Below are 14,101 nucleotides of genomic sequence, written 5' to 3' on the forward strand. Positions count from 1 at the left end.
CTGCTGCTTTGTATCCTCAACAAGAACCTGTGTTGTCATTTTTAAAAAATTGTAAATACTCATACAGGTCTATAATATTATCTTGTTCTTTTAATTGCCTTTTTCTAATGACAGATGATGTTGCATATCTTTTTTTGTACACTTATTTGCCATAAGAGTGAGGTATTCTTTCAGAACTTTTGCCCATTTTTAAACTATTTGATTCTTTATGATTGAATTTTAAGGGTTCTCTGTCTACTTTAGATAGGAGTCCTTTTTCAGATGCTTTTCAACTCTTTTCTTCTAGTCTGTGACTTACCTTTTCCTTCTCTTAACAGTATTTTTTTTTTTTAGTGGAAACTTTAAATTTTGATAAAATATAACCCCTTTTATCACAGATCTTTTTTTTTTTTTTTTGATTATACATCTAGGAACTCATACCTAGGTCTAGCATTCCCTACATTTTCTCATAAATTTTCTTCTAGATCTTTTGTAGGTATAGATTTTATAGTTAAGCCTATTGAGCTACTTTTTTGTATAATGTGTAAGGCCCATGCCCCTAGGTTACTTTAAAGGACTAGTTGTAAATGGCAAATGATATAATGATAAAGTAATCTACATGTTGATTCACAATGGAAATTTTCAAAGTAATAGGACAGATATTAATGTATTCCCCACCAACATTACTTCAGTCTGACTATAGAAGTTAGTTCTGTGTGGAGTTAGTTCTTTCTTCAATAGCAGGACATAGATAGGAGATCATACAAAATAAAAAATTATGAATCTTGCATATCTGGATGTCACATGTGACTTGGGTCACTTTAAAGAAATCAGGAAACAGCCAAAAAAGTGACAAAAATATGATGGGATGTTATCACATTTTTTAGACTGTGCAAATATAAGAAAGCATATAAACACTGAATACCACAAGGTTTCAAATCTTGATGCTCAGTACATGGTATAGTCAAAAATATGGATTTGAGGAAGTCAGAAACATTGCTTTTATAGACTCAGAGTGCAGTCAATATAAATTGCCATAAGAAAATTCAAAGTGAGAAAATTGGAAACATAGATGATTAAACATAGTTTGGCTGACCATTATAACTCATTCAAACACTATCATTTTGGCAGTGAATTGGTGGAAATATTTAAAATACTGAAATTGCAAAGATAAAATAAACCAGGGATCAATACAAAAAGTATGAAGGCACAGAAATAGGAAAAAGAGGCCAATAGTTTATGATTCAATTAATTTGAGTTCAGCCACTAGTTGTTAAGGCACTCTGCTGTGCTTTGGTGATAGAAAGTTCAATAATACACTGGACTTCTCTTAAAGGAACTCACCACCTAATGGGAAGAAAGACATCTGTTTAAGTAAGGTAAGATGTATATCAAAATAGACTTTTATATGAGAAAGGTGATAGTTCATTGAAGAATTTATAAGTGTGATAGAAAGGCACTCAACGTATAAAGAATAGCAGATGCAGTGGTATGGAAGTGTGAAACCGCATTGTGTATTCAGAGATTTATAGGCAATTCAGTGATTTTTATAATAGAAATCAGATTTTTAAAAATAATTTTTATTAATTTCATTTTTTTACAAGTAGATATCCATGTGGGGTTTTACCGCTTAATGTGGGTACAAATAGGAATTCTAACATTATATCCTTTAAGTATGTTTACAAGAACTCCTCAAATAAGTAATTCTTTTTTAAACTAAGGAATGAAAAAGAAAATTCTTCTGTCCCAAGAGCCTACCTCTTGGAAACTTGAAGCATATAGAATGAGTCTATTCAGATTCATTCCCACCCATTCATTTTTATGCCAATCACATACCATATAGAGCCCAGAGACACTGGTTTAAAAAGGGGGTTGGGGGCATAGTTTACACATTAAAAATGTCAACCATAAGACCGGCATTTCTTAGATAATACCCCACAATAATTACAGTATTTTAATTTAACCATTATCTGTCCATTCTGTGCATTTCTGTAGCACTGTTCACCCAAGTTTATAAGATCATTGAAAAACCTGCTGTTTTTTTTAACAACATGGTATAAATGCAATCAGGTGTTCCCAGTTTTTTAACAGAGCTGGTTAGTAAGACTCATGGAAGCCTACTGGGTACATTCCTTTTCAAACTCCACATTCACTGACCTCTTACTGGCAAGTTGAATCAGTCATGGTGGAAGGATGTACACAATGTAAATCAACAAATGTGCAACACATCAGTATTTTCTTCCTCCAGGACAACCGCACACTACTGAATGTTTCTTTATGATAATATTTCAATACCGGAAGGAATATTATTTCACAGTTTATTGATTGCTTGAACATGTCTACAAAATACATACTTAGAAAAGCATAGATGAGGAACACCTGATTTTGTAAATGTAATGATGATGCATTTTGGAAATGATGGCAACATTTGAACATTGAAAAATCTGCTTCTGACATAAAACCCCCAAATAACGGAAGATTTGATGTCAACCAAGAATGGAATCTAAAATACCTGTATCCTACATTCTACCTCCTAAATTCTGAAACGGTAAAATGAGTTTACCACAAGAAGTTCCTTTATGTGAACCACTCTGAGATTCTGAATCAACTCTACCGTGTATAGGAAGATGAGAAGATGCCTGTGGATTTCCACAATTTGTCCGTATTTTGTGTATTAAGCTGTCAGGGACTATCTAAATCACTTCCTTTTCTGTCACTCTGCCTTCGGACAACATCCTTTGAGACACAACAGCCTTCAGCAAAAGACTCCCATCCCCAAAGTCTCAAAATGATATGTAAATCCTGCAATTCATCATGCTCTGTGTAGTACAGGTTTAATTCTTCCTCCTAGGCCTCAATCTGCTGAAACATTACTCTGATATACAGTACAAAAGCAGTAACAAAGATGTTCATATCAGTCCATTGTGAGCTGGTGGCAGGCAGAGAAATCAATGAAGCCACAGAGACAATAGCTGGAGTTTAAACAGGCTGCTGAAATTTGCTAAGACGCAGACAAAGGGCCCATGCTGAAAGGAGCGCTGCTGTGGAATTCCTTGGCCCCCATTATGCGGCTGAAACAATCCTTACTCAGAGAGTGGATTTGCATCTCTAATAGAGTTCAGGCTCTGTTTGTGAAAGGCTTTCGCTAGGCCTGACCCCGTGTCTCGGAGCACATTGATACCCAGAGCCTTGCCTTTGCCTCGTCCCACACCACAGAGAGCGGTATCATGGGAAAATGTACTAACTTAAAAGAAAGCAAAGGAAGGCAAGAGGAAGGGAAAAAAATTAAAGGCTTGAGGCAGTTTTGGTGGTACTTAGCAGTGAAAATTACTTTGGCAAATAATAGAACCTACTGCTGGTAATTACTGCTAACAAGCTTCCCCCAACCCAAATGTGACACTTGGGCTGATGTGAGAAAAGCTGATATGGGCCAAGCTTATTAAGCTTGAATGAAAGGAACTTTTTTTCTATGAAAATACAGCAACTTGGGGGCTTGCAAATCTTGTAATCTAGTGTTACCAATTATTCAGTAAAACAGAAAAATGGTGCTGCAATATTTAAAATCCTTCTTGGATTTAATTCAGGCCGGTGCCTTAATCCCAAGCAACTGTAATCAAGAACATCCTTGGTTTCCTAAACATGTGCTCTTGGTTCCAAACAAAATATTGTGGGTACTTAATCTTCTACTTCATGCTAAGGACCACTGGGGAAACCTTTCAGACTTGATGTCCGGCAGATACCCTGGCAAAACATTTTTCTCGAGACGATTTTTAAAGAAGTAAACAAATACTCATAATCTGAAACAAGGAAATACCATCTTGCTCAAAGTAGGTGCCCAGAACACTTCCATGACTTAATCATCATCCTAATTTCAACTTAAATTCAGTGGCGTTTGACATAATCACGTTAACCTCTTCATCAACTTTAAAATTGCTTTAATTACCATGAGAGAGTGATCACATACAATTACAGCATCTATTATCATATTAATAAAATGCTATACTTTATTGAGAGTAAATTCATCTTTCATGAGTTAAAAAATAAGTAGGAAAAGAAAAGAAGTCTTAGAAATGTATTTTATTTTTTATCTTGACTGCATACAGGAAGAAATCTTATTCTTCCCTATTTGGGAAACAGGCATTTATTAAAAGATGATTATTTCTTCTGTGTAGCAATAATTGCATGAATGATAAATGCTTAATTCAGCATTTTGAATTGAATACCATTAGAATTATCTGGCATATTCATAATCTTTTAAACATTAATATTTTCACAGAGTTTTTCAATATTAAAATTGACTCTATGACATAAGTGGCACTTCTATTAGCTAGCAAACTACAGAAATTGTAAGTATAAACTCATATAAGTCAGTGAAACAAAGTCATGTGCTACTGTGAACTTGAAAGAGTATAATTATGACTTAGTTTTAATCTTTTCAATGTAGTTTCCATTTCTTAATATCCGTTAGTGCATTGCTTGAATGCACTATGATATTTCCAATAATATGTTTTTCTGTAGCCTAATTACATTGGACATTGGACATGTAGCAATAGTAAGAGATGCTGTACTTTATTGTTTTAAGAGTTTATGTAGACACGTAACCTGTATTTTTGTAATATGATTGTTTTTGCAAAAAACTTAAAACACATGTTTTAAATACTGAGCAACATAGTCAAACCCAGTAAGTTGCACATTTGTCTAATTTTTCATTTTGAAATATACATGTTTAGTTCTAAAGTTCTTTTGTGTTTTATGGTTATGAGGCCTCTAAGCCTAGAATGTTCTTCTTACAGTTGAGTCATTCACACACAATCAGGAGAGTGAAAATAAAGTTTAAAAATCTCTATATAACCAACAGAGTACATTTTAAATTTTCCTTAGACACTAAAATATTGCATGTTAAATTTGTGATGCTAATTCAAGATAATTTTAAATAACTTACAATATATTTTGCTAACTAAATTTTTGCTGTCCTTGTACTTAATCAATTTCTATGAAGAATTATCTATTTTTCTATTCCTTTGTTGTTGCAAAATTTTAAATATGACTTTCTTTTATTAAGATGCTTGCTTAAGCTATGATTGTTATTATAAGGTAACATTTATTTTTAAACATCTCTGCATATGACTAACCTCTGATCCTTCTCCAATATTATAGTGAAACAAATCTAATCAAAAATTCCTTTATATACTAAATATAGCAAACACATAATAGCCTACTACTTACCAAGGGCTGTGCCTGCCTAAGCTAAACCAAATGTAGGTTTAAAATCTTTCAAGAGAAAATAGGATTGTTCAGGCAAAATCCATTTATAATCACTGAATTGAATTTTGCTAAAGTTGATTAATCTATGGTAAGAAATATTCAATTTAATTTCCAAACTTTATAAAATTATAAAGATCATTTTATAATCTACTAAATTAGGAATTTTCTCTTCTTCTTGACTCAAATTTATAGAAAAGAAAAACCACCACAGGAAATCATGAAGTTAAATACATGAGTATAAGACACAGTCTTTCTTCAGATGTTGTTTTTTTAAACAATAATTTTTTTTAGATAGAAGAGTATGTGTGCGTGTGTGGGCATGTGTGTGTGTGTGAGTGTGTGTGTGTGTGTGTGTGTGTGTGCGCGCATGCATACGTATATTTGTGTGTTATAACATTATCTTCAACTTGGTGCAAAACATGTACCTTTGGAATAAAAATTTACTAGACTTTTTTTGTTGAGAATGAATATTGTAATTAATTCATGTAATTTATGTCCTAATGTGAACCACATAAGGTATATTTGCTGTAATATGAGTAAGTATATGATCTCCGTGACACTTTATGGGCAAAATGAAAACTAAACATGTAAAGAAAAATAAATAAATGAAGGAAGGAGCAGGAGAAGTCAGACATGTAGCAGGTACAAGAGAAGTGTGTGTGGCGGGGGGAGAAGACAGAACATAGGGAGGAAGGTGGAAAGAAATGGGCCCCACCAAAACATGGCATTCATGACACTCATCATTCTGTATTTACCAGTATACTTACGAATTCCTATCTTGTCAGGGATTCATTTTTCTTCCAGTTTTATTGAGGCATAATCTACAAATAAAAATTGTATATATTTTAGGCTTACAACTTGACATCTTGACACACATATCTATTGTGAAATGATTACCACAACCAATCTAATTAATACACCCAGCACCTCACATAATTACCTGTTCGCTTGTGTGTGGTAAGGACATTAATTCCATTGCAGACTTCATCTAAAAGATTGTTCTTAGTCATTTAGTTTTGTCACAGGGAAAATCTGCAGTTAAAAATAGATTTTATGTGAGAGCAATCTTTTCAAAGCTCTTATAATACATTTCTGTGGAGAAAAACTTACAAACTTCAGATAGGCTCTGAGGAGTTTGAAAAAACATGCAAACAAATTCGATGTCTTATCAATTCCTTAAGACATGTATTATTATTAGTTTACGTATACGACAGAGAAAATTAAGGGAAATACCAATTTATAGAGGAGAATGTGGAAATTGATATCAAAGACTTTGTTCTGCAAAATTTTGTGTCCAAGATTATATATACAAACTCTATGTAAAATTTTGTACATAGTATTTGGAAGCTAGGAAATGATCACCAGATGAGACCTGTCACTGAACGTGGAAATATGCGGAGACTAGCATTTCTACTGATGCCCAAATAGAATTCTTCATTTTTCAACTCAGTACGTCACGTGACTGTTTTGTCCAGTTTTGAAGGTGATACTCCCTTTAAGACTTTCATTCCCTTTCTCTCTCTACTGCAAGACATTAATCCCTACAGTGGCTGTCTCGTGTATGTCACTTCAGTTCCATTTCACTACCTTAGGTTTGGCCACTGCTGCAGCCACTGAATCACCTCTCCCTTCTTCCGCCTTTCACCTGTCCATTCCACTCTGGATAGACCTGTCACATTAATTATCCTAATATGCTGATCCAATTATGCAATACACATACTCAAAAGCTTTCCAATCTCCCCCATTGCCTTCTGAAAAGACAACTCATGTGTTCACATTCTTCAGGCAAGTTTTCAAAGCTCTCCAGATCTAAGGCCAAACTTCTATTCCAAACTTTTTCCCACTCTTTCTTCTACATATGCCCAGCATCCTTACAAAAGAAGACCGCTATTCCATGATTATGTCAGTACCATGAATATGTTCCAGATCTGACCATTTTGTTCTACCTGAAGTTTCCTCTTCCTCTCTGCATCGCTGTCTACCAAATTTCACATGTGACTTCTACTGTGACCTCTGCCCAGATCCCACCTGTAAGAAATGCCTCTGAAACTTCATTTTCCCTTAATTTAACAAGACAGTACTTCATTATAATACCTGGATATTTAAGTTTTGTCTTTTAATCTTCAAAATCACATAATAAATGTTCATCCCACACAGACCATTCATTTACATTGAATGAGCTGAACATATAGAAATAGAGAGCGATGTCAAGTATTTTTACATTAATAAGAACATCAAGAAAATAGAGTTATGCTTTATGTCAATAGAATTAGGCTATCAAGAAAAAAATTTTTTTAAAAATATATTAAAATGGTTATGTTGCCTTTTGTGACAAAATATCAGAATTAAAATAGACTGGTCATTTTCAATAATTTATTATGCTGAGAAATTTATTTCCAAGTTAATATTTTAAAATCAGAAAATGGAAAATATTTCTTAGATTTAATTATGTCTGAATTAGAAATATAAAATTATAAGCCAGCATTTGGGGTAGTCTTTAAAAGTGAGTTTTCATCATATAGTTTTTCCATAAAAATTAATACTTCTATTATGATATATTACAGGACATGACATTTCTTACAATAATATGTCAGATCAATATAGCATATAATAACATAATAAAATTTGTAAAATCTAAAATTTATAACACTGGGAAATAGGATGCTATGAAACCAGATAGATTGATTAGCCTCAGTCTATCGAGAAAGTACTATAGACTTCTTGGAACATAGAGAAGTATTGTTTTTTAATGAACACTTTGATATAATTCTTGATTTCTTCTTATTCAATCATAGTGAAAAGCTTACATTTGTAGTTCCTTTATTCATGATGTTAGCATATAAATAAACATCTTCAAAATTCTTATAACACTAATATTTTGAAATGGCTTTCATTAATCTTTTCCGCATTAAAATTAAGTAACTGTTGAGTTATTTTAGAATAACACTGTGGGTTTTTTTTTTTTTAATGCTTCTCTTTCTCTCCCAAATTTGGAGAATGATCCTTTAAATGACTCTTATTGTGTTTGCTTATGCTTTGTAAACTGGAGTATATATTAAATAGCTCTTAAAATGACTATAAAGATAGTAAGCATAATTGTACAGCTGCTGGGTATCTTGTTTTGAAGATAAAAGAGAGATATTAAAAAGAGTGTCCATTTGTATATTTTATTTTTTCCTTTTTAGAAATGTATTTCTGATGAATACAACATAAAATTTATACGAAAACTTGGCACCATCTAAATTTACTCAAGCATGAAACATTTTTTATATTTTCCTTAGTGTTTTTCACTTTGTATCAGATGATCAAAACAAAAATAGCAATAATGGACAATATAGTTTTTTCTATTGTATGAAATTTTAGAGTCTGTCACAAGTGTCAATTTACAGATGACTTGGAGAAAATGGCTAAAATCATGACAGTATGATGTAATTTTCTTATCTACAGCATCAGCAAGTGTAAAGTCACTAATAGTTGGCTATTTTAAATCATTTCAACTTTTAAAAATTGTCAGAAATACAAAGTAACAGGTCCACAGTGTGTTTAACTTCAACACCTGAGGAATTTTTTTTTGCCTCTGTCAATTTCTATAACTTGATGTGAAAATATTTCAGTATCTACTTATATGATTCTACCCAAAACTAACTTGACGTTGAGCAGGACTTCCACACATTATGAAATAGTCCACTAATTTTCCATATTTAACCGACTGCTAAGACATTATAATTCCATTTAACAATAATAACGTTTTACTTTCTAAAATTAGTCTCAGGTTTCTGAGACCTCCAACAAATAAGATAACTGATTACTTACATTTCAAATAGAATAGCACGGTGATAAAATGTGTTTTAGTGAGACTTGTAAGGCTGAATACAGAGTAATGCCTTGTGACCCAATTAACATTTGAAGTCCTACCTACTGGGACTGTCTCCTCTGTTCCCACATCCTAACAACAACCATTGTGTATTTAGTTTTTGTGGTAGCAAAGAACAAAGACGAAATATATTTCTGAACTTGAATTTCAGATCATAATAGCATCTTGTCTCCTTGGTGTTTCTTTCATTTTACCAACTGGGTGACTTGTTGAAGGGAATAAAGAGAGAAGGCTTCATGGAGGGGAAGCCACCGATATCATTGGCAAGAGAAGCTCACGACAAATGAGATATTGTACAGGCAAACACAAAATGAGCTTTCACGCAGGGCTCTGTCAGTGTCATTCAGCTTTGCCTGAATGGATAACCCTCTCATGATTTATCTTTCATTCATCAAGTCAATGCCTGGTATCTTTTCAGTGGTGATGGATAAGACCTTACTAAATTGACTACTGCCTGCTGAGCATTGTGGAGCCTGAGAACTGAACAGGAAGGGGGATCCAACCATATTTCATTCATATCGTAAGTCAGCCATGCTCAGTAGATCTAAGGGCTGAGAATTGTAAAGAGCCTTGTTCCAACGGGCTCATGGGTCTGGACCAGATGTAGTCAAGGATCCATCCAGTTTCTCAGATTTGAAAGTAAAGTAATAATAGTGGTTGTTAGGAGCTGCCACAACAGGTCACCTGGAAAGATGAAAATAAATTTATTAGAAAGGAGCAATTTCTTCAGGCTCTGAAACAGATGATAGATATTCAGCAAAATCTTTTCAAACCTCACATTTATTTTAGCATGAAGAACAACAGCAGGTAGACATTATTGCCAATATTTGATTGAAAGAGGCTAAAAGTTCTGCTCCATTATAGCAGTAAGTCTTGTTGACTATTTGAGTTATAGATCTCTCAGCTTCTAGAACAGAAGACTATCAAATTCGGTGAAAGTCTATGGAGAGCTGGAAATGCAAGAGCAGTGATGAAGGGAGGAAGAGATGGAGGGAGAAGAAAAGAAAGGAAGGAAGGAAGAAAAGAAATCCAAATTCACATATTGGATTTAGAACTTGAAGTGTGGGTATGCATTTCTAAGTATGGTATTTCATTCCATTTTAATAAGAATCGACTTGGACGCTTTCTGAAATGCTAATTTTAACATGTGAAGCTTAAGTTCAACGTATTTGCTTAGATCTCCTTCACAGACATCACATCCATTGGTCCCTAGAAACTTGTTTTTCCCTTTCCCACCATATTTAAAAATATAGATCAATTATCTTATTCCCAAAGTGGGGATGAAAAAGTGAAGGTTCATATAACTACTTACTTCATTGAATTTTTTTTCAATTACAGTTTCTCTACTAGAAACTTCAGACATTCATATATAACATCCATATATGTGTGTGTGTGTCTCCCTGGTCATTAAGTCATGACTTAAAAATGTCAATATATGGATACTTAAAGTAGAGAATACTTGCATTAAATAGAGATTTGTATAATCATGCCATACCCAAAGCAAAGAAAAAAATCAAATAAACACAAAAAGTAAAACGACTAGCAGAGCACCTTACATTCTAATACTGCAAAGGTTGATTACTTTTGATATGTTACTTATCTTGTACATTCACAAATAATTACTTGAAAAGTTAAGTTCCACATAAACAGTATTGTAATTTTTTTTATATCTGTGTGTCTCCATTAAAATCTAATTAACATATAACCAAAGGTATTACCTCAACAGCATAGGAAAAGGATACTAGAGGATCATTACTCCTTTTAAAGCACGTTATCAATGGCTATTTATGGGGTAATGGATTTATTTAAACACAAACAAAATAGAAATGAAATATATGTCTCTTGTATATTTCCAAAAAAGGAGCAATCTTGAAACCTTTTTACAAAGGTATCTACTCTTTGTTTGAAGAGGTAGCTAAATTTGTAAGCATAAGGCATTGAGATACTCAAGTCTTTGCACTTTACTTGAGCCTGGGTGTTAAACACCCAGGAGGTCAGCATGAACATACCCTAACATACTTATCATGAGAAACATCATGCAGGAGAAAATATTCACCACAAAAGGAGGTGGGGAGTGAAGCAAAAGTAAGTGATAGCCTTGTAGTGTTTTCAGTTTTTCTGGCTGAGTTTTCCTCTGAGTTACATTTGCTTTGAGTTTTCACTTTTTGTTTACCAAATAGAGTGTACTTACTGTAGCAAGCAAAGTAATCAAAAATACCCCCCTCTGACAGCTGAAAGCATAGAAAAATCCCAAAATAGGTCAAATACAAAGAATGTCTACAAAGACCTGCACACATGCAAATGGACACACACAGTGCCAAGGTAACTGAAATCCCTCTTTTTCTAGAGTTTTAGTATAAAACTTATTGAAGAACCAATAACAAAACTGTAGATTTTTAAGTTATTGTATTCTTCTCCTCTGACTTGATCAATAATTAATTTGTTACCTTAATCATCTGTTGCAAGGAATGGGCAACGGATTGTATCGAGATTAACTGCTTTCAGTTTGTGGGGATTTTTTTGTGTAAATAGTATTAAATTTGACTAGGAAGACTTTAGCAACATAGCTCAGAAAGAGCTTTGGACTTGTCTTAGTACATGAATTGTGCTTATTTTCTCTGTTCTTTTATTAAAGAAGATAGTTAACAATAAGCTAGTTTGATTTTATTGCATTGGTATCATGGAGCATTGTTGTTAAGAAGGTATTTTTTACTGCCATCTCTAATTGGTGTGAAGAAAATAATTAGTGTTCCAAGTTGTTATTTGTGATCTCTTGAGAGAATAAAACTGCTAACACCCAACATTATCGACTACATACACCAAAGCTCCCAAGTGCGTTTTACTCAACTTTTATTCCACAAACAAAGATAGGTTGCCTTCTATGTACCAGGTGTTGTCCCAGGCAATTGGGATACATTAATAAACAAAACACAAATAGCTCTGATGTCCTGAAGCTTATATTTTGGGGATAGATAGGGACATAAATTGTAATGCATATGAAAATTACTTTTGGCCGGGCTCAGTGGCTCAGCCTACAATCCCAGCAATTTGGGAGACCGAGGAGAGTGGATTGCCTGAGCCCGTGGGTTAGAGACCAGATGGGGCAACTTGACAAGACCTCATCTCTACAATAAATCAAAAATTATCCAGGCGTGGTAGTGTGCACCTGTAGTTCCGGCTACTTGGAAGGCTGAGGTGGAAGGATCGCTGGAGTCCAGCATGTTGACGCTGGGGTGGCTATGAGTATGCCACTGCACTCCAGCCTGAGTGATAGAACGAGACTACAACACAAAAGAAAGAGAAAGAAAGAAAGAAAGAAAGAAAGAAAGAAAGAAAGAAAGAAAGAAAGAAAGAAAGAAAGAAAATTGCTATAACATTAACCAAGAATACAACTCAAAAGAAAGAAAGAAAGAAGAGAGAGAGAGAGAGAGAGAGAGAAAGAAAGAAAGAAAGAAAGAAAGAAAGAAAGAAAGAAAGAAAGAAAGAAAGAAAGAAAGAAAGAAAGAAAATTACTATAACACTAACCAAGATTTAGAAAGGCAGATATTTCAATATGCTTTGATCATGTATTGATGTGTCTGATCTTTAACAGGCCCTCAAGCCTTCCTACTTTTTTTTAAACAAAATAATTCATTTAGTGATCTTGAATAAAAATAATTAAAACGACCACATTCATGAGCTCTTAAGGTTACCCAGCAAATAGAATGACACTGGGCTTAGAGCAAACCAGAACTTTGTCATATTCATTAGCTCCGAGAAGTCACACATCTCTCCTACATTGCTCTGGCAAATTCCATGGTGGTTGGTATTATCTGCCCTGACTACTGGAAAGTGTGATTAGAATCAAATGGCAGAATGTTTAAGGCAGTTCTTTTAAAAGGATGAAGAACTGGACACCTGGCACGGTGTCTTAGCACATTAACTACATCCAGTGGGTTCTCTACATATATCTGTTGAATGAATGAAGAAAGAAAAACAAATATTAGCACTATTTATACCATTCTTTGATAATCTCCTTGTTGAATGTCTGGCCTTTCAGTCTAAGCTTGGTTTTAAAAATAAAAATGTCAGTGTCTCTTTCCAGAGCTACACGGAGAACATTTTGCACAGATTCTAAATTCATCCAAGTCCTTCTAGTGAAGGAGTTCAGTTGAAATAAACAAACAGAAGTCCTTTGTATGAACCATAATTAGCATATTGGTTGCTAAATGACAATACTCAAGGTGCTCTTTGAGTACTATTAGTTCTGCAAAGAGGCTTAACTTGTATATTTTGGAGTTAGCATAAGAGTCCTGTCATGTGATACATTCAGAATAACTGAGTACTTAACTCAGAAGCTGCTGAAGGATTAAGAAGTAACATAAAATCTACATGAGGTTTTGTACAAATTAAATTTTTCTTCAGGTATTGTGGTTTTATTTGATATCTACAATTAGTTATCCTCCTACCAAGCCCAATGTACTGCCTCTGGTCTGATAGAATGAAGAATAAACTAAATATGGCCAAGCAGCTCATTCATTTGTTCAAGTCTGCAAATATCCAATACCTGGCATCAGGGAATGGCAGTGGAAGACGGAAAATCCAGACTTGGTTGCACTGTCACTTGGCTTTAGCCAAAATCTCAGCTATGTGAGCAACCACGCATGTGAACAAAGGAGACATTCTCAGAAGAGAAGAGGGGTTTCTGATGGAAAACACCAAGAAAAAAAAGAACATAGTTTAAAAAAAAAAGCAAGGCCCTGGGTGTCAGGGCCTTGTGGGTTTTGCTAAATTGGTAGACGCCCATGCTCTTTGCAACAATTCTTTTCTTCTTAATCTCTATCCTTCCTTTTCAGAATGCCCTACCCAATCCCGGAATCTCTTGTAAAGGAAAGTTTTGTATATTTTTGATGTCTGTGGGAAAGAGGCGCCCCTGGGGAGGCTGTATCTAGGAATACATTTTGGAAGCATTTTCTACGGGGAGAAAGGTTTTAATTTAAGATG

Source organism: Carlito syrichta, unplaced genomic scaffold, assembly GCF_000164805.1.
Source record: "Carlito syrichta isolate Samal-C Ts95f unplaced genomic scaffold, Tarsius_syrichta-2.0.1 Scaffold289316, whole genome shotgun sequence".
Classification (NCBI taxonomy): domain Eukaryota; kingdom Metazoa; phylum Chordata; class Mammalia; order Primates; family Tarsiidae; genus Carlito; species Carlito syrichta.